We start from the raw sequence: 22777 nt of genomic DNA, 5'->3' as shown, positions 1-22777 counted from the left end.
GGTGGTGATGGTTGTACAACCTTATGAATATATTAATACTAAAAACCACTGAAATTATATACTCAAAAGTGGTGAGTTTCATGGTATGTAAATTATATCTTGATAATTTCTAAAAATGCAGATTCCTAGGTCCCACCCTGCAGGGATTCCGAGGCAGCGTCAATCCAGATGGGGCCTGGGATCTGAGGCCCACTCAGTTTTGAGTAACATTACCCGGAAGTAACAGTATTTTAATTAGTATGTTGTGCTCCATTGGGATAGGATTTGTCTGCCCTGGCATTGTCAGGGCAGCACCTGGAAGTTGGATTGTGTAACCTTGTTCACTAAACTTGTCAGTATCCCTGTCTAGACACAAGCACACCCCAGACACGCACACGTTACTAAGCGCTCTGTTCTGTTATTTCGCGTAATCCTGAAAGCAATATGTGGTAAGTAATTATCCCCATTTTACTATCAGTAAAATGGGCCCAGAAAGCTTAAATATTTTGCCAGGGTCCCACAGCTAGTGAGTATTGAGGACCAGGGTCTAGGCCATGCCCGTTGGTATCCAGCGCCCGCTCTCTGTGCTGTGTGCGTGGCTCGGATTTGCTCCCGTGCTGCCCTTGTGTGTCCAGGGCAGCCTTCCCCTCCACCCTGCTCCCCAGGCCTAGGTCGGGCCTGCTGACAGCCAGCGATGTGACCTTGAGCTAGCCACGTAGGTTCTCTGAGCCTCAGCTCCTTGCTGCAAGAGAGCTGGCTTGGATTCGGGGTTTCTGATAGAGATTCTGCAGGCTCCCACAGGTATTTAAAAGTTAAATCTTGTGTTGTTTTAAATTTTTTTTAAAAGGGAAATCATGCATTTATACAGGATAATATGGCTGGGCTGACAAGAAAAACCCCCAATATGTCTCTCTTGTTTGGGGCTGCAGTGACATCCACTTTAGGTCTTCTCCTCCTTGTCCCAGCTGGCAGTCCTCTGTGTGTCTTTGATGAATAAAAAATGTAAAAACAGATTAATTATTACTTAATACTTGCAGTATTTTTGGAAGGCAGAGGCCTTCAAAACTGAGAGCCAGTGGTGTGGCTGATCTCTAAGCTCCCTTCTAGTTCTAACACGTCTAAAAGTGAAGCTGTAGGCAGGGCCTGGCCTGATTTTAAAATCCCCTCAAATGCAGGCCTCCTGGGGGCTGGCTCTTATTTTCAAGGCTGGTTCATCCTATTAACAGAATCAGCAGAGGTTTGTCATGGGGACGCCTTCCGCTGTCCCCATGACAAACCCTTGCTGCTCTGAGCCTCATTCCATCGAATTTCTCACCACTTGAGCAGTGGAGGAGTTCCCCGCTGTTGATTGCCTCTTAGCATCGGTAATCATTTCCCCACCGTCACCCCTTTGTAAATATTATTTAATATTCCCAGGGCACTGTGACATGCTGGTCTCTCCAGCTAATCAGACTTTGGCTTGACCGAGATGCCATCCCTTGCTGAAATGGGGGTTGGAAATGCAGAGTGAATGCTGTGGTCACAGCCAGCCCTGCCTGAGTCATATCCACCAGATTTAAAGCAGAACCGCATGGGAATGCTCACCTGAGCTATCCAGTAATCCTGGGAGCCCGGGTGGCCCTGCGGTTCTGCAGAAACCGCTTTTCCCTTCGGTCCCCTGCTGACCACAGACAGCACTTCTTCACCTCAGATTCACTGTATCTGTCCCAGGCAGGCCTTGTTTCCGTTAGACCCTTCTATCTTCAGAGCATCCAAGGTCTCCAGTGCTGGTTCGTTCTCCCCCAACCCTGGGCTCCCACTGTGGACCGGCCTCCCTGCTGAGCTGTGGGGTAAGCACTGGGAATAATGGCAGCTGCTCACTGCTGGGGTGGGGGTGGGGGGTGCATAGTCTTCAATCTGGCATCCAGCCCCTCCCCTGCCTGCCAGGCAGCCCTGGGTCCCGGATCTAGCGCTCACCTGTGTAGACTCACTTGATTTCTCTGGAATACCGGCATCCTGAGGGTGTCAGGCTGTCTCTTAAACTTCTTGGAGGGAGGAAGGCAGAAGTAGGGGCTTCTCAGTGGAGCTGTCCTATGTCTGATGGCCTGCCAAAAGAAACTCAGCGGGTCCCTCCTCCTTGGATCTTTGTCTTTCTTCTTCCCTCCATAAATTTCTCCATTTCTCCTCTGTCCACCTCCCAAAGTTTTCACCTGGTTCGGGTCTGGACTCTCACTTCTAAGTGGGTGCCGACAGGTGGAGTTACATCTTGAGGAGAGTGAGCGCGCACGTGAGGAGCAATTGGAGAAAAACATGAGGCCATTGTGAAGGAGTAGAGAGATGGGAGGGCTGTCCTGAAGGAGGAGGTCCCTGTGTACTTCAGAGTGCAGAGAGGGGACCCAATGAGAAGTCGCAGGGGGGCAGAGGTCGGCCCGTGCCTGCTTCGGCCAAGTGCCACACCCCTGCCCTGTGAGCTTGCACTGTAGCAGGGGAGCCACTCCGTAAGCACGTGATTACAGAGGATGCTGGTCATGAGAAATGCTCTGGAACAAAATAAAGCAGGATAAGGAAAACCGAGAGTCCTGGCAGGGTGAGGGGAGATGTTGCAATTTAAACAGGTGGCATTTGGGCAAAGGTTTGAGGGAGGTGAGCAAGCAAGCCATGTGGGTATCGAGAGGAGGAGCGTTGCAGGTGGGAGGAACAGTGAACGCAGAGGCCGCGGGGCAGGAGTATGTCTGGTGTGTCGGAGGAACACCAGGGGTCAGCGTGGTGGGAGTGTGGTGACCAAGGCTGAGAACAGTAGGAGAGGAAACCAGAGAGGTTACAGAGGAACCAGGTTATCCAGGGCTTAGGGGTGGTTGTATGAACTTTGCATGTTACTCAGTGAAATGGGGACCCATTCGAGGGTTTTAAGCAGAAGAGTGACATATAATCTGACTTCTGTTTTAACAGGATCACTAGGTGCTGTGTTGGACGTAGGTACAGGGGGATGGGGTGGACGCAGGGAGTAACTAGGGCACCAATCCAGGTGAGAGGTGACAGTGACTCGGATTCCAGTGGTGTCAGGGGTGCCCACTGCACCGTGTTCATGGTTCGGATGAGGGGTGGACTGGATGTCTTTGAAGGGCCCTTCTAGCCTGATCGCCGTATCTCTCTAGTCACAGAATCTGAGCAGAATACTGACTCACTGGACTCCTCACCCTCAACAGGAGTCCCCCTCCAGTGTCTCATCATGGGATCTAGCAACGCTTCCTGTTCTCAGGTGTCCACAGTTCATTTAGGGAAGTGGGGCAATGCCGAGGGGCTGAGAGACTGTTGCAGGCTGCTGGGTGAAGGGGTGGCAGTGCAGGACTCTAGGTGGCTCTGTTGAGAAGCAGGGGGCGTGTCAAGCCTCCCTGGACAGTGGTCACTGTCAGCACACCACCACGCGGTGCGCTTGCTGCTGATGGACGTGAGGTGGCCCCACGTGATGTACAGGCATGCACACAACCGACGGGGTCGAGGGCGTGTGCAGCCTCGGTTGGTACTGGTAGTTCCTGGTCAGGAACCATTCACACACCCACTTCCCCCATGGGATTTTCGTGGACTTAGAGGTGACTGGGCTGAGCTAGCGTGTGCTGGGGCCTCCCTCCTCACCGCAGGGCACTGCGTCAGGCCTTTTCTTACCTTGTTGGGTCTGGAGCACCAGCTCTCTGAGAAAGGTCTTGTCAAGGCTCAGAAGGGTGAAGGATCTTTCCCAAAAGCACAGGCCAGGAAGCCCCAGAGCTGGAATTTGAGCCCAAGCCTGTCTGAGTCCAGCCTGCCCTCGCACTGTGCAGCGTGCACGCCTTAATAAGGACAGTTACATAATCCATGATAATTACCAGCGGATCCAAGGCTGCAGCCTGACAACTGGCGGTGTCAGTCACTTAGAAGGACGGTGGGCAGGCCCCACTGGCCCCTCGGGTTGTGACATCTTGCTCATGTTCCGACTCAGACGCTTTGTGTCTGTACCTGGCCTGTGAGGATGCTGGACCAACCTGGCTCGGGGTGAGGTGGCACCTGGGTGTGGGGTTGCTTCCAGATAAGGAGGAATGGGAGGAGCCTCTGGCGCAGAAGGAGGCCGCCTCTGCCCTCCTCGTGGGCCACTGGGGCCACTGAGCGGCTGCTCAGCCTGGAATGCACCCGAGCCCTGTCCTGCCAGAGTTGCCGAGTTTAGCAGAAGGCATTTGCTTTAGAGAAAGACGCTGCTAGCTGTGAGGCCTCTGAGGGGCTACTTAATGACTGGCCATCCTCCGGGCAGGCCTTTGCCTCAGCCACGTGCCCTGGGGACCAGTAAGTGACACAGCTTTATTCCAAGTACAGCGCAGCAGGCCGAAAGTAGGGAACGGGGTGGGGGCATTGGAGGAGGTCTCTGTGGTTCATTTGCATGAAGAAGGCTGTACCGCTGTTCACCTCCCTTTCGGGAATTGTCTATTCATGTCCTTTGTCCATTTTTCTGGTGGGGTCCTTATTTGTTTTTTGAAAATGTGCATTTATCTTATCACAAATTATCTTAGTATCATAAATTCTTCCCCCAGATTGTCGTTTGCCTTTTAATGTTACGATTTTGAAATGTACGCTTTATTTTTGTATGTGTCACATGTCAAGCTTTTTCTTCTTGATTTTTTCCCATTGCTTTAATGCCAAAAAGTCCATTCCCATCTCAAGATGAAATATATATCAACCTATATTTTGTTCTAGTTTTTCCCAGTGTTACTCTTCTCTTTGTATCTTGCCACAGTCAAAATCATGTCTCCTCAGCCCCATCGTTGCCTTTCCTGCCTCACACCTGTTCTCAATGGTTCTTCTCTACATTTATCCTAACACGCTGCCTCACACCTCTGTCCTCGTCCTTCCCTTTGTCAGCACAGGATTCTCAGAAGCCTTCCTGACCCCTCGTGGCGTTTACAGCCAGAACCACACGCACAGCTGGCGCTTGGTGTCACAGTCCGATGGTGTGGAGTGTTTTCCTTGTTGCTTCTCAGGGGTTAGAATCATTTGCTCATGATCCTGCACCCCCCATGCATGGAGCCTAATGTACACAAATCCTTTACTGATTGGAAGGTTCCCCCCTCCTCTCTGTCCCTGTACTAAAGGCTGCTAGAATGGTCAGTGGTTGCTGTCATTTTACACTGCAGTCCATTTCTGTTCACCTGTCTTATGCCAGGCCTCCTTTGCTTTGAGGAAGACGTTTTCTGGTCCATGCCGCCCTTGGTGGGAGGGCCAATCACAGTGCCTCACCCCATCCTCCCACCCACAGGGATTCCAGTTAGGCCAATTGGCATCTTCCCTGGGATGCTTCTTCCAGAAGGCACAAAAGGACCCCACTTGCTTTCAGCATTATGGCACTAGAGGGCTCTCAGTTGAACCTAATAGGGCTCCTCATACCCATCACAGAAAGTCCTTGTAATCAAGGTGAGGATGAGGTCAACACAGAAGGAAGCTGAGCTGAGAGATGAGAGCAAGAGAGAGTCAACAAAAATCACTAGCACACCTGGATCCAGCCCTGCCTGCAGCCCACAATCCATAGGTTTCCTCCTACATGAACCAATACAGTACCTTTTAATTTAAGCCCTTTTGTGACAGGTTTCTTCCACTGCAGACAAAAGAATCCTAACTAATTCATGCCTGCATTGTGAGGCTCTGGCCTTCATTGCCTGCCCATCTGCAAAATTCCCAAGATGTCAGAGTTGAAAGGGACCTTAGGACCACAGTCTTATCCTGCAGTTGGTGACACCAAAATCCCAGAAGGGAAAAGAACTGGTCTAAGGTCACATGGTGAGCTGTTTCCTGGCCAAAGGGAAAAAGATCTTAAACTCACTGGCCAGCAGCCTGGACAGAGCCGTGGGCCCCTGTGATGGCATTGGAGTGCTTAGTAGCTATTGATCTGTTGGTTTTGGATGCGTTACCCAGACAGGATTGCCACCACCACCTGAGAGTGTGTGCAGCCAACAGAGAGCTCCAGGCTGGGCCAGAGCAGGGGTGGGGAGGGCACTGGGAGCTGCTGTTGCAGCTGCTCCTGCCTCCGCAGCTCCTGTGGGGAGAGGATGGTGGTCGAGACCATGACTGGTGTCGCTGAGCACTATGTCCTATGCAGCGGGCTAAACTGTAACAGTAGCTTGTGCGTACATTCATCTTCTGAAGCCTTGCAGCGTCCGTATGCAGTAGGTACTATGAGGAAACAGACCTTGAGAAGTTATGGAACTTTCCGATGGTCACGCTGTGACTGAGCCACACACTCGGACTAACCCAGGTCGGCCGGACTCCAGAGCCTGAGGTGCAAGCCCTTGCACCAGGGAAGGCAAAATCAGAAGCCGGTGGGGCCAGGTGGAGGGTGCGTGGTGGGTTCCCTCGGGGACTGGGAGAGAGCGCGCCTCTGCTCCCCAGCTCAGCCAGGGCGGCCAGCTGACCGCACACTTGTCAGAGCTTCCAGTTTTTCAAGAGAAGCTGGAAATCTGGATTTTTATGTGAAATGTCTCTATTTTTTAAATGTTGGCAACAAATTTAGATTAAAAAAACAACACTGTGCAAGCCAACCAAAATCACAACTGCAAGCCAGTGGATTGCAACTTTTCTACTTTACTATACTCTTTCTGTGGCTAGAGGAAGATGCTCTAACCCATGGGACTCTCGGTCCCCCCCTGGTGGGGGAACTGACCTACCTGGATGTGGGCAGGATCCCAGCCGCGCCCTGCCCCACACTTGTAAGCTCCTGAGTGCGCCTCAGAGGCCAGCCCGCGCCAGAGCGGGTCGGGCCGGGTGCAGGGGAGTGCCGAGGGAGCAGAGGGAGCCTTGTCATCCAGTTTTACAGACGAGGAAGTCCAGACCAAGTGAGGCAGGTAAATGGCTCAGTGTCTCACAGTGACCCACTGAAAGAGCTGCTGGGACTAGACCCTAGGTCTTTCGGAGCCATAGGTGTGGCCCTCTGGGCACACACTACCTGTGGATGGCCATTGGCTAGGTAGAGGAGATACCTGGATTCTGGGATGTGACAGATCCCAGCCTTGCCCATGATGATAATATTAAGTAAGTCACTGAACCTCTCTGAGACTCAGTGTCTTCATCTGTAAAATGGGGGTGGCAGCCAGCTCTCAGGATGAGAGTGAAGAACAAGTGACGTAGAGAATGTGAAATTCCTGGCGCGGTAGCCTGGTGCTTGTTTTCATTTCTTCCCCGTCTGTCGGGGACTCAGCTGAGGGCCAGGAAGGCAGGGGGAGATGCCTCATTCCTGCGCTTCACCCGGAGCGCCGTGCCTCGTGCCTCCACTTGGAGACTCTATTCTTACTCGGTCCACACTGAGCACCAGCTTGGTCATCTGTCAGAATAGATTAGAGGGGGATGTGATGGGGACCTGGCTGGTGGCAGGGTTGTGTGACTGTGAAGCAGGGCTCAAGAACACAAAGCCAGCACACGTGGTGGTCCCCGGGGGGCAGTGCCCGGGTGCTGCCTCCCATGGGGTAAGGTGGGACCTAGAGGGGCACTCGAGGAGGCTGGCAGCTTCTGGGCTCCCAGGATGCCCATGTTGGGAGGGCTCTCATCATGCCCTGATCTGGCAGGGCGCGTCCCGGTCTGCACACTGCGCTCCTGTCCCTGCACGTGAGAGAAGACCCGTTTGTCTTTCCTGATCCAGATCCAGTGCCCTTGTCTTACAGGAGTAGGGAGAGATGGGCCCAGAGAGGGCCATGGCTGTATCTAAGGTGACCCAGCACATTTGTGCTAGGGCTGGAGTCCATGCTATCCTGTGTCCAGGCCAGGGCTTCTGTCACCAGCCCCCTCCAGCCTAGAATGTGTACTTATGGGGACCAGGCTGCTCAGTGGGCTGGGAGCCCTGTGCGTAACTTCATTCTAACCTGCCCTGAGCTCTAGAGCTGCACGCAGGGCCTGAAAACCTTGCATGCGCTCGCCATCCGGAAGCGGCAGCTCTGCAAGCATGTCAGGAGTCTTGACCCTGCTGTAACCCCTTGGACAAGTCCTTCAGCATCTCTCGGGCTCAGTTTCTCCTCTGTAAAGCAGAAGCATTGGCCCCTATAAAAGCACAGTGCCCAGTCCCTGAGGGATAGGGGGTAGCACTTTACCCACCTCCAAGAGCAGGGCACTGAACCAAAGATACCTGCAGCCCCTTCTGTGCAATGCACCTGGGGCCGGAGCTCTGTTCCGGGCATGTGCTGAGTTATGGTGGCACATCTAGGACTCGGTCTGGCTGCCCCACTTGCCTGGTCCTCTGGAGCAGAGGTGGGGGTTGGGAAGGTGGGGGCCTTCATCTTGGGGTCACCAGCTCTCAGCCCTGGGCCTGGCATAGAGGACAGCGAGTGAATGTATGTGTGGATGGACGAATAATATCCTAAGAGCAGTTCTTGTCAAGACCCTCTGTGTGCCCAGCTCTTGGCACATATCACCTTTCATCCCGGTGGCAGTCCTGTGCTCTGGAGGAAGCCAACCCTTGCTGCCTTCTGTTCATCATGGATACACGCCCTTCCCTCCAGGCAGTGGCTCCTGACTCTGTCGGAATTGCCCCCAAGACCCTGACCCACGCCCAGCCAGGGCAGCCACCCCCAAGTTTCCCAGGGAGCCTCAAGCATTAGCTGCCCCACCCAGCATCCTTGGCCTGGCAGGACTTGGGGACTCCCATCCACCTAGCCATGAGATCAGCCCCCTGCGGGATGGTCCTACCTCAGCCTCCCTGTGTCTGTTCAGCTCGGCATGTCTTTGAGGGTCTTCAGTGCCTCTCTTGGCCTCAGAAATCAGCTGTCGGCCTGAAGGCTTCTGTAAGACTTTGTGCTGAACCCCTCATCTCAGCAGGAATGATCAAGGCTGAGCTCATGGGCCCCAGAGGGCAGGGCTGAGACCAGTGGTGTGAAGCCAGGGAGGTAGATCTAAAACCTTAGTACCAGCTAGAACTTGCAGTCAAAACTACCTAGATTGAAGTGGGCTCCTTGGAAACAGCGAGTTTTCTGTTCCCAGAGGTAGGCAAGTAAAACCCGGAGGCTGATGGCGCTAACACAGACATCCACTCAGAGTAGCTTCGCTCAGTGCCTGTGAAGTTCCCTTCCAGTTCTCAGACTACAAATCTCCTTTCTCGGACTTTCTGCCCAAGCCATCCCCTAGGACAGACACAGGTATTAGCAGGCCTGATTCAGGGCAGAGGAGAGGGGAGTTTGCAAACACACAGCGGGGCTCAGGACCAGGGACTCTGAACTCAGCTGCCTTTTTGCATGGGCTTCACCAGTCCCCCAGGGATCAAGGCCAGGGCTGGTGCGGGACTTTGATCTGGCCCAAGAGGTTCCCACAGTGGTCCTGGGTGGTGGGTCCAGCACCAGGTAGGTATGGGAGCCAGGGAAAGAGACAGGTGTGGGAACTGGGGACTGCAGGTTCAACTTTGCAAACAGTGGGGACACCTACAGGGACAGGCAGCTTTTTAGAAGCCCACAGCCATGGAACTCTGAAGGCCTGGACACCCAGCCTTCACCTCGGAGGAGGGAGGGCAGGAGGGGCACGCAATGGGGCGCTCCCCCCCCCCCCCCCCCCCCCCCCCGCTTCCCTCTCACGGGCTGCAGGGCGCTCACGCTCAGTCTGCTCTCTCACACGCGCCGGGAGAGCACGGCAGCACTCCCAGCAGACACAACCAGCACCCACACCCAAACCGTTCACACACGAGGCGCGCACGCGTCGTGCAGAGACACCCACACGGAGACACACACACCCCCACGTGCGCATAGGCACGAACACGGGCCCCTCCGCTTGTGAAACAACCCCACCCCCTGCCCAGCAACCCTGGCTGGGGAAGGTGGGCGGTGGGGGGGGGGGGGGTGCGTGCTGGGTCAGCTCCTGTTCTGGAAGCCTTGATTATCTGCAAGCATTTCCCACCTCTCAGCTCTGCCACCTTCTAGCTCTGTGACCTTGGCAAGTCACTGAGCCTCATCTTCCTCATCTGGAAAGTGGGCATAAACATAATAACCGACCTCTTGCGTAGCCCCCAGGCCCTGCATATGGTAGGTGTTCAGTAAGTGGAGACTGTTGCCGTTGCCTCGGGCCAGAGGCTTAGTTGACAAATGGCCACTCATTCATTGCAGCCTGGCATATGGTGAGCGCACCGTATTCATGGGCTGTCATTTTCGTGTCTATTTCAGGGGGGTACCTGGGGTCTGGACCTCACTTGGGGGGCCCAGGATGTGGGCTTCTGTGTCCAGACTGGTGAAGACAGCGCCAAGCCCCTGGCGAAGGCAGGGCTCAGCCAGATAGTCTTTGATATTAAACAGTGAGCAGCCACTTGGCTAGAGCCTGGACTAGGATCTTGGCAATTTAATACCGTGGCATTATTGAGCCACAACTGCAAAAGCCAGGGGCTCTTGCAATTGTATTTTAGACTCGCAAAGATCTCAAAGCACAAATCCCTGAATCTTGGAGTTGTAAAGAGGCCATGGAGACATCTGCTCCAGCTGCCTCACTCCTGAGACAGGAGCCCAGGAGCCTGAAGCCTCAAAGTGGGACAAGAGCTTTGAGTTCATTCGAGTCCAGTTCGACAGAAGAGGAAACTGAGGCCCAGAGAGGGTGAGTGACTGGTGCAAGGCTGCACAGCGAGTTAGTGGCAGCATTGAGACCAGACCCCAGCCCCGGCTTCTCCACAGGCTGAGACTCGGCCCCTCTGTGCAGGCCTGGAGGAAGTGGGGGAGGCAGAGGAGGAAACATGTGGGCCAAAGCAAGGATTTTCTGGAGAACTGTTTTCAAAAAAATCAAACCAAAAGAAAAATGGGAGAAGGATGTTGGCTTCCCCTTATTTTCTGCCTGTCTTCCTCTGGGCACTCACTCTCCATAGCTCTCAGCCGGCTCCAGCTCTGCACACAAGCTGCTTCCAGCCGCCCACAGGCTTCCTAAAACGGTCTCTGCAAGCTAATTCCAGAGGGTGAATGGCAGAGAGCGCGCCTGCGGGGAGGGGGCTTCCTTAGCTGGCGCAGGCGCGGAGTCTGCACGTTAGCCTGGGGCTGGCTGCACCCCAGTGCCAACCCCTCCCCTAGTGCTTCAGTGGTGCCCCCCAGCCTTCAGGGGAGGACGGGGTCCGGCTCCCACCTCTCTCTGCCTGACCTCTCGGAATAGGTTATTTATCCTTCTTAAACAATTAAATTTTAAAATTATGTAATAATACATATTTATTGTAAAATAATCAGGAAGATAATAAAGAAGGAAATTAAGATCACCTGTAATCAACTCCGCTAAATGAAGCAACCATTAACATCTAAACATATATCCTTCTAGACTTTGGGCCAAGCACATATTATAGAGAGAAGGGCTGACTTAGTACATAATGTTCCAAAACCTGGTTTTTTCTTCTAACCACATATTCACAAACATCTTTCCTAGTCAACAGTTGCGCTTCTATGTGACTTTTGGTGGCTGCACAGCTTCCTGCATATGACTACACCACACTTTGTTCCATCAGTCCCGAAGGCGAAACATTTTAGTTCGTGTCCATTTTTCCCCTCTGAGAAAATATGCACTGTTTATTCTTGTAGTTACATCTTGTGATCGTCCTAATTATTTTCTGAGGACAACTTCCTGGAATTGGAATTACTGGTCAAAGGGTTTATATTTTTTAAAAAAGATAAAATGTAAAATTATAATTCTATTTTCCCTTCCTATAATGAACATGTAATAATTATATATAAAGAAAAATTAGGCCAGGTGCGATGGCTGATGCCTGTAATTCCAACACTTTGGGAGGCTGACTCAGGAAAGTTGCTGGAGGCCAGGAGTTCAAGACCAGCCTGGAGGACATAGCAAAATCCTGTCTCTATGAAAACAAAAACAAAAAATTAGCTGGGCGTGGTGGCATGTGCCTGCAGTCCTAGCTACTCAAGAGGCTGAGGCAGGAGGATCACTTGAGCCCAGGAATTCGAGGTTACAGTGAGCTATGATAGCACCACTGCACCCCAGCCTGGGAGACAAAGCAAGACCCTGTCTAAATAAATAAATTAATTAATTAAAAAAATAAAAATTAGAAAAGACAGATAAGGAAAAATACGGAAAAAAATCCCGTAAGTTTCCCCCAATCCTACTACCAAGACATTGTTAAGAATTTTCCTTAGCCGGGCATAGTGGCGCATGCCTGTAGTCCCAGCTACTTGGGAGGCTGAGGCAGTAGGATCGCTTAAGCCCAGGAGTCTGAGGTTGCTGTGAGCTAGGCTGACGCCACGGCACTCACTCTAGCCTGGGCAACAAAGTGAGACTCTGTCTCAAAAAATAAATAAATAAATAAATAAATAAAATAAAAAAATAAGAAAAAAAAAAAAAAAGAATTTTCCTGTAAGACATCCAGGCTTCATCGTACATTTATGTGTGCGTGTGTGTGTGTGTGTGTGTACACATATAATGGGATTATACTATACATGCTGTTTAGTAAAACTTCGACCATTTGTTCATGTCACCAAATTTACATTCACAACATCATTTTTATCGGTCACATAGTATTTCATTATATATTTACACCTTGGTATATAACCACTCGCCCATTCTTGGGAACTAGATCTCTGATTTCATGCCAGTATAAATAGCTCTGTAGTGAACATGCTCGGAGAAGCATCTTTGCCACTTGTCCACATCTGCTCTTAGGCCCCAGAGCAGTGGAATCACTGGTCAAGGGGTCTTTGTCATTGGTACCGCATCCTGTCTGACTGTGAGTCTAAGCACCAAGCTGGCATGGAGGCTCTTACCACACTCCACCGATGTCTACAGAGAAGGACCCGAATCTGTAAGACTAGGTGGCAGCTTGTGCTGGTCTCCAGGTTAATTGCTTAGAAAAAAGGCCTTGGCCTTGAATAGGGCCTTTGCCCAGGAAGGCTCCTCTGTGCTTCTGGCTCCTCTCAGGAAGCCGGGCTCAAAACTCGGCACACAGAAGCCATGAACACACAAGCCAGCTGCTGTTGGCCCTCCCCAGCCCACTGCCTGAACACCCTGGACACACCATGCGCCTTCTTCGTGCCTCCAAATCCCCACTCACCTGAGACCACAGGCAGCTGGAGAATGAATGTGACATGTAACCAGCGTCTTCATTGTTCTGAGGAGGGGCAAGGTGCAGTGGGGCATTACCAGGGCAGCCGGGCTCCTAGATGGGAGAGGAGGTGTGGGCCCTGGCTGCTGCAGGGCTGGAGGGGGGCGCATGGGGGCTGAGCTCTAGGGCTAGCAAGGGTCGGTCTGGGGAGGAGAGAGTGGGGTGGCCAACTAACCCAACCGAGGGGCCCAGAGTGGGAAGGGCCAGCGGTGGGCAGTGGGAAGAGGAAGCCCAGAGCAGGGAGGGGGAGGGCCTGCCGGAGCCTCCTAGGGTGCTGGCGGCCAGGTCTGCCCCAGGACTCTGCATCCTTCATCACACTGCTCCGCTGTCTGGGATCTCACTCCGTTCAGACTTGGGAGAAGAAAGATCCATCTGGGGAAAAGGCAAACTTAGAACTAATGTGAGAGGGAGAGGGGAGAGGGAGAGAGAGGGAGAGAGAGGAAGACAGGAGAGGGAGGGGAGGCAGCCACCCTAGAGAGGTGGCCGTGCCCTCCAGGCCTGGTGGCTGATCAATCAACACAGGGGTCTAAGTGAAGACTGTCCCAGGGCTCAGCTCAGAAGTGTCTGCAACAGACCTCCAAGCTCGGGGAGCAGGTTTTCAGGCAGCTCCAGATCCTCCCTCCGGAGTACACAGCCCTTTGTGGTTTGCCCAGCGCCTTCACATTCCTGATCTCAAGGACAACGCCAGCTCTAAACAGTGTGTCTGACGGACGAGGAGGCCAGGCAGGTCAGGACACCAGCTGGAGATGCGGCTCCTGCGTTAGGCTCAGGCATTTCTGATTCTCTTCACTCTTGCTCCTCGTTGAATCCCTGCGTGTTGATTCCCACTGGAGTACACTTGAGTCAGCCCGCGTTAGAGCTCGGGGCCAGAGCTCATGCAGAGGCTCACACCATGGGCAACTGGCTAGGAGACATCTCCTGGAGCGGAGTTACTCTCGCTCCCCTAACTAGGTCCCTTTTTGTCACTTGATTCAGGTGCAGTACACCTCTTGGTGGCCTCTCCTCTCTTTCTTCGCCCCACTCTGCTCTGGGGCTGTTGGGGGTGGAGTATTGGGTGGGCCCTGGTGTGCTTCCCTCCCGGACACCCACCCGTGTCCAAGCACGATGTGGGGAGGCAAGGAGGGCACTGACCTGTGAGCCTGGGGGCCACTCCCTTTCACCCAGGGGGACAGCTTCCGGGAGACTGAGGTCAGAGGGGCTTGAGAAAAGAACAGAAGCCCACCCCTGGCCCCTTCCACTGGGAGGGTGGACATCAGGGCTCTTGCTTGAATGGTCTAACAGTGAAACTATTAACAGCTGACATTAAGATAAGAGTGTTCCATACGTGCCTGGCCGTGTCCTAAGTACTTAAGAGGAGTACTTCACTTACAGTCCCAAGGTGCCATTTTATAGATGGAGAACATGAGGCACAGGGAAGTTAAGTGACTGGCCCAAGCTCTCACAGCCAGCAGGTGACAGAGCCGGACTTGCAGCCTGTGATCATCATACCAAGCCAAACTCCAATCAGGCTTTCTTACCGTCCAAGCTCTGCCAAGCCACCCTCGGGCCCCCAGAGCCTTTCTTCCTCTGGCCTGGACTCTGGACTCACTGCCTGCCTGGGTCTGAGAGAGGAAGTCTGAAAGCCACCAGCCTCCCTCCAGTAAGAACATGCTCCCTGCAGGCAGCTCTGCCCGCTCTGTCCCCAGGGCCTCAGGAAGTGCTTGCAGCACAATACGTGCTCACTAAAGATTCGTGGAATGGATGAACAAGATCGGCCCTGGGCAGCAGGAGCTGGCATGACAGAGTGCGACAAGGCAGGCATGTAGCTCAGTCAAGAGAGACCTGGAGTCAGGAGGCCCCGTCCACTCCCAGCTCTGTGACACTGGACAAGTCACTGCATACCTCCGAGCTTCGCTTTCCCACCTGCAAAAGGAGGTGTCCTAGTGTCCTCCTCCCGCCGTGGGGCACTGAACAAAGCTCGGTGGAGACTTCGCTGCGGTTATCATTGCTGCCCCTACCCGGGACGCCACCAGTGTTCGACCCTGGGTCTGGCCAACCGTGGTCCTCTCCCCTCTGCCCCACCCAGGGTGCTGCCAGGGGCCTGCAGGGTGCCAACCTGAACCAGGCCCTCCCCTTCGGCCGTGTCAAAAAAGAGACCCTGTTGATACCTGCCTGTTCCCAGCCCCAGCCCCGCTGCTATTCTTAGTCCCTCCCCAGATCGCTCATCTCCAGGCATTTTCCCTCCTAAACTCGCTCTGCGTTTCCATAGGAACCAGGGGAGGGTGGAGATGGGGAGAGGGTCCTCCCCCACGGAAAGGAACTTCATTGGGGCTGCTTGGGAGCGGCTGGCAGCGCCGGGTGGAGCTTCCCCCACCCGCCTCTCCCCTCCCCCCAGGCCCCCTCCTTGAACAGCATGTTCCTCCAACCGTTATTTTTAATGCATTTATCCTGCCGCTTAATTTATCCCGCATTGTGATCAGATTTAGCTGAGAGCGCGCAGCGCGCCGGGCCTGCCTGCATATTCATGAGCCGCTTCATTCATGCTGCCCCGAGAGAAGGCTCAGGGCCATGGGCAGCGGCCTGGGTCCACAGATCACACCTGCTGCAAGGGTGACCGGGGCACAGGTCAAGGGCCCAGGCTGGAGCCCGGCGGTGGTGTAGGGTGCAGTGTGTCATGGGATGGAGACTCTGGAACCAAACTTGGTTAGAATCTTCCTCTGCTGGTAAAATCGCCTCACCTCTCAGTTTACTCATCTGCAAAAGGAACAATAATGTCCCCTGCCCTGGGTCACTCAAAGGATTGACTGTGATAATGCATAGAAATGATCAGAGTGGGCACCCAGTGTCTTTCACTGTCAGCGTTATAGTCCCTGCTGAGCTGCTGGTTCCCGAGGAGAAGGGAAGCAGCAGGTTGGCACCTGGGGCTGCTCTGGCAGGGGCGGCTGCGGGGCCACTTCCCTCCGGCCTGCGCCCGCCTGCTCACCAAGCACCTCTTGGGTGAGCATCAGGAGCGCAGTCCCAAGAAGGCAGAAGCCCATGGAAGCCGTCCAGTCTTCTCAGGCAGGGCCGCAGCGTTCACCCAGGTGTGTGCAGCCCTCCAGGGGCAGCAGGTGTGCAGGGAGCCTGGGGCTCTGGAAGGAGGCTGGGCTCTTGGCTCCAGGTTTTTCTGGCCCATGGGAATTTCTATGCAGATTTACTACATTCAACTGTTCATTCTGTCGCTTTACTGATGCCAGAGCCATGCTGGTCACTGGGGACACACTGCCCAGTCCTCAGGGAGATCTCATCCCAGGAGGGAGGTGAGCCTGGGATAGAGAGTGGCCAGGGCCTTCAGCTGAGGCCAGATCAACTGCTGTGGAAGTTCAGAAGGGGAGGAAATCGCCCCAGCTGGGGCAGTAGGGAAGGTTTCCTGTAAGAGGCGTCATTTAGGCTGAATCGTAAAAACGTGACTGTAAAAAGATAGGATGGAGTAAGATGGACCTTGCGGGGGAGGTGGTGTCTAAAGAACAGCAAAGACAAAGTCCTGGGATGGGAACTGAGCTGGGGGGGGGCGATGGCCAGGTGGAGGCCGGGAGATCCATGAGCCCGCGTGTGTGCATGCACAGGCCCTGTTCCCGCTTGCTGGGGACAAGAGGAGCGCTCCTGCCTGGGTCTCCTGATTAATCTATAATTAAATCAGCACAGACGCCACAGAGCCATGTTGTCATTAGAGAGCTGGTGAGGGCAAGCAGTGATCTCTCTAAGCACCCAGAGGCTGCCAGGTGGCTGCGGCCCAGGCCATGCATGGGTGGCCTTCAGGGCAGGGGGCAGGCACAGGAGGCAGAGCTCCAGCCAGGAGTAAGAACACCAGCAGCTCACACATGGCCATTCACAGAGTGCCCATCTCTATCCTGGCGAATCCTCATGACAGTGCCACGAGATGGGCTACTGTTATTGTTATGTATTTGGTGGAGACAGGATGTAGCTCTGTCACCCAGGCTGGAGTGCCGTGGCGTCATCATAGCTCACTGCAGCCTCAAACTCCTGGGCTCAAGGGATCCTCCTGCCTCAGCCTCCCGAGTAGCTGGGACTACAGGCGTGCACCACCACACCTGGCTAATTTTTCTATTTTTTGTAGAGACGGGGTCTCGCTCTTAACTCAGGCTGGGTTGGGGGGAGGTACTATTATTTACTCCCACTTTCCAGATGGAGAAACCGAGGTGCAGAGAGCAAAGAGGTGAGCTAGCCTGGTTAAACACGTGTGTTTGGGAATCAGAAAATCTTGGGTGCAAGATTCTCAGGTGTGCCCCTTGCCAGCTGTGTCCCTTAGGCAGATTGCTCACCTTCATCCGCATATTGAGGACAAACCCTGTCACTTCAAAGTCTTGTTATCAGGAATGAATGAGGCAATCCACACAAAGAGCTTAGCACAGTGCTTGGTGCTTAGCCAAGTGCTCGTCAAATGCTACTACTCATCACGCTTTGTTGCAACTGCTTATTTCTTGTCCATCTTTCTTATTAAAATCTGGGCTCCATGAGGACAGGAACTGTGTCCATCTTGTTCACTTCGTAGGTTCAGAAAGTTATTAGTAGCTGAGACAGCCTTTGGTAAGCTGCAAAGTGCTAAATAAATATTAGATATTATTTTCTCTATGTTCTGCCTTGCTAGAAAAAGGATTTAAGGATAGTTCAAAAGGAGCAATAAAAAATAAGAATAAAATTAAAAGGATTCAATGAGACAAGTATTATTATTATCTTCGTTATTATCACTGTTATTCAGCGCCGATCCCCTTCCTTAAATGAGTTTAGAAAAAGTGTAGAAACATGCAGGAAGCCTCAATTCACAGGTGGTTGCTAGGAGGTGATGAAGAGACCCAGCTTCTGGAGGGGACATCTGGGGACAGCTGCAGAGACCTCTGTGCTACCCAGTGAGCCACCCTGGAGGCCCCTGGAAGAACTCCTTGGTCTTGTCATTTGGGAGGCTTTGGACTTTCAGAAGCACCAGAGGGGCTAGAGCCTGCGGCCCACCTAGTGCAGACTGGATGTAAGGGAATTTGCCTTTAAAGGTTCAAAGGGCATTTTGGGCTCATCATTGTCTCTGTCCTGTGCGACTGTGGTTTCCAACCTCTGCATTGGGATCCGAGGTTTCCTACACAAATGACTGTTGAAGTCCTAGATTCTCCAAATGAGTTACTTGAGATACAATCCACTTGAGTGGATTCAGAGTTGCCCCTGTGGCAGTGTTACCCCCACTCCTCGTGTCCTGGAGAGGAAGATAAAGGAACCGAGCTGTCTGGAGCTCTCGGAGCCTCTCTCACCTGAGCCTCAAGCCACTGAGTAACTGATGACTGTTGACAGTCCCTCCCCTGTGGATACAAGCTCTATGAACACTGCACCGTAGCAGGGGCTGCTGTGCCTGGCCCCGTTCCCAGAGGTGCCTGCTGCGGCCCCCACGCCTCTGTGCCCGAGACTCCGCCGAGGGCACACTCAGCCAGGGGTGCCGAGGGCTCCGTTCCCCAGGAGCTGCCCTCACCCACGGGGGCTGGCGGGAAGGACTTCCCCACCCCTCAGTGGGACAATCGCCCGCAGCAGTGACTTGTATCTCAGCTTCCTTCTCTTTCCAGCTCATTCCTTCATCTCAAAATATACCACTTACACCCAAGTCCTCATCTCAGGATCTACATTTGGGGGAACCCAACCTCAGACACCCTCCAAAACTGTGGGTGCTTTACTGTCCTACGGCAATTTTTGAGAGATGTCAAAGTCTGTGGATACCCTTGGGAGCACACCCATCCTGTGCGCTGTGCCCACCGGAGTGTGGCCTGGGAAGTCAGTCTGCACACCCCGCTGGGTGCGGAAGCCACGGGGCAGAAAGCGGCCTCGTGCCGGCTTCGCCTCCGACACCTGTCGGGACGCAGATCCCGAACCGAGCACTCTGTGCTGAGCTAGGGAGGCGCTTGATTTGTGTAGCAGTCACCAAGTAAGTACCTACTGTGTGCTGAGGATAAAAAGGTGAGTAAGATAGCAAGTGTCCTCGCCCCTGGGGGAGTCAGAGTCTATTGCGGAAGAGCGTTGTGTCAACATGTGCTCAGAGTTAGAGGTGAGCTGAGAAGAACTGGAGAGGACTTGAGTAAGTTCATCCAGTCATTTGAGACGCATTTATTGAGCACAAATGGTATACCAGGCACTGTGTTAGGCCCTGTGGGTGGATGAGGAATGGATTTCAATCGCACTCTACTCAGAAAGGAGGAGAGGTAACTAACGTCTGACATGTATTAAGCTCCTACTGTGTGCCAGGCACTGAACAGGGTGCTTTCCATAGTTTATCTCCTTTCTTATCACAGCAAACCCACCAGGTGGGAGCCGTTCTCATCCCCACACACAGAAGGGGCCCAGAAAGGTGACGCAACCTACAGGACCACACGGCAGGTAGGTGGCAGAGCAGGGCTTCAACCTAGATCCGTCAGACTCCCAACCCCCAATACTATTTTTTCCCCTTGAATCAGACCAAGGTCTGTGACTTTTGTCTTAAATACCCACTGAGTGAACCAGTTTTTAAAAGAACAAACCCTGGAAGCAAACCAGGCCAGGCTCAGACGTAGCTAGAACAAGCTTTTGCTGGGGTTGAGCTCCTGCCCGAGGCCCTGCCTCATCGCCGGGGGCCCCAGCCTGGTCCGTGACCCTGTCTGTGGGGAATCCAGGACACCGGAAGCTGACCTCATTTCACCCCGAAGAGTCGGGAAGAGGGGCTTGGCAGAGCCCTGCTCGCTGCACCCAGTGGGGCTCAGATGTGGACCGACACACGGCTCAGACCCCTCCCTGCCCCTCCCAAGGGGAGCCCGGGCAGGGCCCGGCTGGTGGTGGGAGTATGTTCCTGTTACTATTACAGCAAAAAAAGAAAAATCACCCTAAAGCTTAGGGGCAGAAACTATTTTGTTATGCTCATAGACTCTGTGGGTCAAGAATTTGGAGAGGACACAGTAGGGACGTGTGCTCCATGGTGTCTGGAGTCTCACTTGGGTAACTCAATAGCTGGGGGTGACTTGACAGCTGGAGGCTGGAATCATCTGGAGTCTCCTCCCTCACACGTCTGGCAGCTTCTGCTGGCTGTTAGGTGGGCCCTCAGCTGGGCTGTCAGCCACAGCAACTGCTTGTGGCCTTTCTATGCCGTCTCTCCCTGTGGGCGAGTTTGGGCTTCCTCACAGCATGGCGGCGCCATGCCAAGAGCAAGCATCCCAAGGCAGCCAAGCAGAAGTTGTAACTCCTTTGATGACCTGGCCTTGGACCTGGCGTCACTTCTGCAGTAGTCACAAGCCCACCCAAATCAAAGATGGAGGGACACAGACCTCACCTGTCAATGGGATGGCGGGTGGAATTGGAGATGCTGTTGTGGACCTCTTTGGTCACATAATTTGCTACAAACATAATTCACTATGGCAGACAGTATTGGTGGGTGTTGGCGGTTAATACCAGACCGTTTGGGTAAGCGGTTGCCTCAAGAGTGGAGGGCAGCCAGCACTGGAGGGGAGGCGTCTGAGTGGGTGACAGAACAAGCAGCTTGGGTTGAGGTTGACTTCTGAGATCCAGGCAACAAGGCCAGAGGTAAAAAGGCAGAGCTCGAGTTGGGCACAGAGGAACTGATATTATTTTACTTGTTTACCTACTACCCCTCTATCAGTCCAGCCACCCTCTCTCCCACCCACCCATCCGTCTGTCCCCCTGTTTATCCATTCACTATCCATCCATTTTACCCTTCCCACCTATATATCTCATCACTTTCAACATGACTCAGTTTCCTCACCTGTAAAATGGGGATCATAGTAGTATAAACTGCATGAGATTGTTTGAAGGTTCAATGACTTAATCGATGTATGGTGTCTAGGGAAGTGCCCAGCACATATTAAGTGCTCAATAATACTACCTATTCTTATTACCACTAGTACTGTTGTTACTGTTGTTCAAGCATGCACCCCTAACTCTCTCTACCCAGCATCCACTCTCCCATCTGTCTTTTCATTTAGTCAACAGTGCAGTTGAATCATATGCGCATTTAATTTGTATGAATTCAACCATATTCTTAGCAAAAACAGAGAGGGGGGGAAACTAACTTAAAAGGCACAGTTGACACTTCCTGCCATTCCACACAACGGGTGTGTGCCCCAGAGGGAGCGTGAGGTGAGCCGTGTGACCTCCCAGGTCATTGCACAGGGACATGTCAGTAAATAGGGCAGTGAAAGCACAACCACATATACTGCATGTCTGGGGCGATGTATTGGCCCTTACAGGGTAATTTTAACTGTTCGTGTTTCTCAGTTCACGCTGCCTTTCCTGCCTTCGTTACGGGATGAGACCCACCTCTCTGCGGTGGGCCCGGGCTGGCCCTCAATACGCTCACAGTCGATGGCAAGTTCCATGGGACGGACACATAAACAGATCATTACAGTGTCATATAAAAAATACCACAAGCGTATGAAAATATAAGTATACGTAAAGTTGAGGAAGCTCAGTGGGACAAATGACTGCTGGTGGGGGTCAGGAAGAGCTTCAGGCAGGTCTTTGTGAGTGTGTGACGTTTAAAGAAAACCTTCAGGGATGAGCATACATTTTCAAGACACTCAAGAGGGGGAAGGGCCGCCAGGCGGAGGGAACAGTTATTCAGGGGGATGTAAGAACACGGGCGTTGAGGAAACGGGGAGTAGGGTGGGTAGGCGGAGCGGAGGGACAGGAGTCTGGAGATGTCCTGGGGGCTGGATCCGAGGGACCCCGAGTGCTGCCGAGGGAGCTTGGACTTTATCCTGCAGGAGATGGGTGGCCAAGGTGAGGAGTGGCAGGGGTCAGAATTGTGTTTTCAGTAGGCCGTTCTGGCTCCTGTACGAAGGATGGACAGGAAAGAGGAGTCTGGAAGCGCGGAGACCAATAGGGTAGGCTGAGCCCTACCCGGCTTCCATTGTGCTCCAGAAGGTGGGGCTGCCACAGAAAAGGCTGTGTAGACAGTGCACTTAGGGCCCGGTGACTGGGCACGTTTCCCACTTTGGGCTTGAGGTTCCCCGCATACTGCCTCACAAGCGTTCTAAGTAGAAGCCACAGGTGACTCCCCTCGGGGGCCAGCTAGACGGCTCGGGTCTTGTGTCCCATGGAGCTTGCCTGGTGCTGGAAAGGGCTCCTCGTTGAACTTAAAGTTCTTAAGAGCTCCTCTTAGTCTTTGGTGGTCTGCAATTTGACTATGGTACATCTAGGCTGTTTGCTTTTGTTGTTTGTTTTTTAAATTTATCCTCCTTGGGGTTCATTTTGACTCCTGAATCAGAGGTCTCATGTCTTTCATCAGTTCTGGAAAATTCTTTGAATCCTCTCTCCCCTATCCTCTCAATTAGCTCTTCTTGGAACGCTAAGTAGACGTCGTTGGACCTTTTCAATCTGTCCTCTCTCACTCTTCCTGCTATATTCTGGGTCATTTCTTCAGATTCCAGGTCACATTTTGTTCTCTTCAGCTAAGGTGAATGTGCTGTTTAATGCTTCCAACAGTTTTAAATTTCAGTGATTATATTTTTTATTTCTGGAAGTTTGTCTTGGTTCTTTTTCAAATCTGCCTGTTCTCTCTGTAGCGTCCCTTGCTACTTATTCATTGTTTCAAATGCCTCCATTATTTCTCTAAACAGATTGAATATGTTTACCGTATTTTACGCATTGAATCTTACGATACCAGGATCGGGAGTCTGTGGGGATCAGACTTGGTTGTTTGCTGCGTCTTCTGTCGAGCTCGGGAGGGCGCGTTGCTTGAATGCTTTGAATTTTATTTTAGTT

Source organism: Eulemur rufifrons, chromosome 20 (assembly GCF_041146395.1).
Source record: "Eulemur rufifrons isolate Redbay chromosome 20, OSU_ERuf_1, whole genome shotgun sequence".
Taxonomy (NCBI): Eukaryota; Metazoa; Chordata; class Mammalia; order Primates; family Lemuridae; genus Eulemur; species Eulemur rufifrons.
This window is presented reverse-complemented; position numbering follows the sequence as displayed.